This window comes from Triticum dicoccoides, chromosome 5B (assembly GCF_002162155.2).
Source record: "Triticum dicoccoides isolate Atlit2015 ecotype Zavitan chromosome 5B, WEW_v2.0, whole genome shotgun sequence".
In the NCBI taxonomy this organism is placed as follows: domain Eukaryota; kingdom Viridiplantae; phylum Streptophyta; class Magnoliopsida; order Poales; family Poaceae; genus Triticum; species Triticum dicoccoides.
The window spans coordinates 708,261,757-708,265,654 of NC_041389.1; the positions used below are offsets into that span (position 1 = coordinate 708,261,757).

General features: G+C 50.4%; 1 pseudogene; it reads right to left on the minus strand.

The window, feature by feature from the left end:
- Positions 1–1,724: 1,724 nt before the first annotated feature.
- LOC119310661 overlaps positions 1,725–3,898 on the minus strand; it is a 2,615-nt pseudogene continuing 441 nt past the window's right edge.

Consider the following 3,898-nt stretch of genomic DNA (forward strand, 5'->3'; position numbering starts at 1 on the left):
GGTCCACCCACATATCAAATTATCAAAGTAGCGAACACAAATCAAACCAACATGATGAAAGTGACTAGATGAAATTCCCGTGTGCCCTCAAGAACACTTTGCTTATCATAAGAGACCATTTTGGCCTTTCCTTTGCCTCAAAAGGATTGAGCTACCTTGCTGCACTTTTGTTACCATTACTGTTACTTGCTCGTTACAGATTATATTGCGATCAAACTACTCGTTACTTATATTTCAGTGCTTGCAGACATTACCTTGCTGAAAACCGCTTGTCATTTTCTTCTGCTCCTCGTTGGGTTCGACACTCTTACTTATCGAAAGGACTATGATTGATCCCCTATACTTGTGGGTCATCACATAGCATACATCTTGTTTGTCCGGGCAATGGCGAAGCTAGACGGCGAGGGAAGAGTGGGGCAGAGAGGTAGAGACGTGGATGGGCTCGGGCTGGTGGCATGGAGAGGGAGCAAGTGGATGTGGCTAGGGCTTGGGGACGCCGCTATGCATATTGTCTATATTTTTGCTGCTCGAGAAAATTAATGAGTTTCGATTTTTTTGGATCATGGCGCTGTTACCGACTTTGATGTGGGCTTTACTCCTATGACCTACCCGACTAGCACTATATAGACATGCTGACGTCCACCCTACCCGATGCCACATCATATGATTTTGCACCTTTCCAGAACATTGCGCCGACAGGTAAGTCTTCTCCATCCCTCCTTACGGCATGCACCACGAGAAGGGACAACATGCCTACAAAACAAATGCACTACCGAGGGGCAACTGCTATATATCATTTATACCGAGCACTAGCTTGCGCTCGCTTGCAGAACAACCGACAAAGATCACGACCCTATGTGCACATACGATGGGGTGACTTTCTTTCCTGTTCATGGAATGGGCAGCTCTCTTCTTGCCCCCACCCTGTTTTTTTGCTTCTGGTTTTATCTTTCCTTGTTTCTACGAGGTTTTTGTGTCTTGTTTCCTCTGGGTTATGTTTTGTATTAATCATTCTTTATTTATTTTTATTAATTTATCATTTTCCTGTTAGCCTCTTTTCTTGTGTTTGTTGTTCTTCTCTTCTTTTTCACTTTATTATCTTTCTTTACTTTTCTTTTGACTTTTTATTTATTTCCCCTTTTTCATTTGAAATGAACATTACACATGACCTTTTAAATTGCACAATGTAAGGTTTTGATTGCATCGACTCATCTATCCAGACAATTAACCAAACAAGCAATCTTTATGCTTTTCAAGACCACGCACATGCAGAGAGACAGGCGAAAACGACATGGTAGAAAATTAGCATTTGCTTATGTATGCACGATCGAGAGTGCATTGAGTTAACTAGCGAAATGGAAAGGCCTAGCACTACGCAAGCATCATACATGATAGATCATCCAGGCTTTATTTTTCATCATCGAATCCATTGCTTGCATCAAAGAGGGCTGATCTCATCGTCCATGCATGCTCTATTAACTAGTAAAGATTTCTTCAAGCTTAAGAAGATCAAAAGTCAACATATAGAAAAATAATGATCAATTAAACTGTACATGAATTGCTGCCTTGTTCATCACAGTACAACTAACAACATCTTGCTTCTTTATCACCACATACATCAAAGCTAGACTAGCAAGTAGACCATTGAGCTACACTAGCTTCTATATCCTGAAACATCTCCTGGCTGCAGATGCCGCGGTCTTCCATGGTACATTCTTCGGCCATCACATGGTAGGGCATGCCACAGCCGTGTCGTCGCAGAAGCGGAGCAGCTCATCCAACGTGCACCGGAAGGCGTCGTCTTCATCCTCTGCAGCGCCAGTGCCTTCTTGGACTTTGCCGTCGACGTTGCCGGGGAAGAACCCATGCGCCACCACAGCGTCGTGGAGCTCGGGAAAATCTTGAAGCATGTCGTCGGTGAAGAACCCGCCTGGATCCACGCTGCCGTCGTCCACTGCTCCGGGCGGCAACATCGTCTCGCCTTCGTCGGACATGAACCAGCGCCCATACTCGTGAAGCATCCCGGGTTGTTGGACGATCGGCGGTTTCTGGAGGCGTGGGGTTTGGGGACGTGGAGCACCCGGGTGCTGGACGTCGGCGGCCTTCCTTTTCTTGGAACCAGGAGCATTGATAACCTCGTGGTATGTGGTCTCGCTCCTGTGACGAGACACGCAGACCTTGCAGAGCACCAGGTCGTCTTGCTTGTCGTCGGCGTGGAGGCTGTACTCGGCCATGCACCAGCCGATCCTGATCTTTTCTTTCTCCCCCGGCAACTTCTTGACATAGCTGAGGTTTCGTCTATGGCCTACGAGTTTACCTTGGTTGTCTAGCACGGGGATCCCGCCCTTCTCCGAGTGCCAACAGTAACCCTCGCCGGCGGCGGCCACGGCGCGCTTCCGCCTCCCGCGGCCGCGGCCGCATTTGGTCTTGTGACGACTGGCCGGGGTGAAGAAGTACCACACGCCCCCTTTCCCATCGCCCTTGTCCGTTCCTTTCGCATGTTGATACATCTCAACGAGGTCGCCGGGGGCGGCGGAGTAGGCGTCGGCCTCGTGGATGAGGCTGCTGGCGAAGAAGCCGTCCGCTCCGGCGGCGATCCGTGGGCCGAGGTACTCTGTGATCAGCTGGTGTTCTGCTGGGTCGAAGGCGTAGCCGGCGAGAGGAAGGAGGTTGCCGTCGGCCATCGCAGAGCTAGCTAGGTACGCAGTAGCTAGGGCACGAGATGGATGGATCGTGCGTGTAACCCTGGCTGGCCTGGCTAGCTACCTGCTTGCCTTGCCTGGGTACGTAGCTAGCTTAGGCTTAGCTTATATGGATAGGAGTTGTATGTATGACCGGCCCTACGTACTATCGACTACGACCCGAAGTTGGAACGCGCGCAGCAATCCGAACGTAAAATGGAATATGCATGTGCGCGTCTGTTAGATCGTGCGTGTAACCCTAGCTGGCCTGGCTAGCTAGCTGCTTGCCTTGCCTGGGTATGTAGCTACTCCCTCCGTCCGGAAAACGTATGACCCAAAGAAATAAGGATCAGAACGCAGCAATGATCTACTCCTAGTCCGTAGCTAAAATGGATCCAGTGCGATCATGCATGCATCCACGCGGAGCTGGCTACGAATGCGTGTGCCTGGCTGGCGTCATGCATACGCGGCCAAGCAGCAAAACCATAGCTTCCCCGCTCCGGTGAGCCTTTTGCATACGGACAAAAGAGTAGATCGAGGAAGCCGGCTCACCCGATCCGAGGGACCCTGCTTCTTGCCTACTTCACAAAATGATCCGAGTGACATTTTACTTGCACTACACAAAACCCACTTACGAAAATAGTGTTTTATGTAGTACACTAAAAGGTCACAACGGCGACGATGTTTGTCCAAACCCTATTCGCACAAAACATTGAACATGTTCATTTGCTATATTTGACAGCCAAACACATAGTAACAAAAGGTTCTAAATCTAGTCTCAATGTCGGCAAATAACATTCTAACATGTGTAGTAAACTAACATACAAATCTATAGCACAATAATAATTACTCATCCTCAAGATGGATATCAAACTTCAAATTTGAACACTAATAGAAAGGAATAGAGCTCATCATCACGGCCGTCGTTGCGACCGAAGAATGATGAAGCACATGTTGGGTCTACAACTGCGCACACGGTAACATTAGTTGGGAGTGCCCCGCTCCTAATGTTCCCTCGCCGCCGCCGGCGGCTCCCCCGCGCGGGGCCACCGCCGCGGCCGGAGCCCGTCGCCGCCGCTAGCCGGAGCCTGCTCCTCCCCCCTCCCCTCCCCCTTCCCTCCCTTCCCCGTACCCCCGCGTCGCCTCCCCGAGCGGGGCGACCGGGGGCCCCTTCGCCGCTCCTCCCCAGCGCCCCTCCCCTGCCCCTGCCTCCTCCC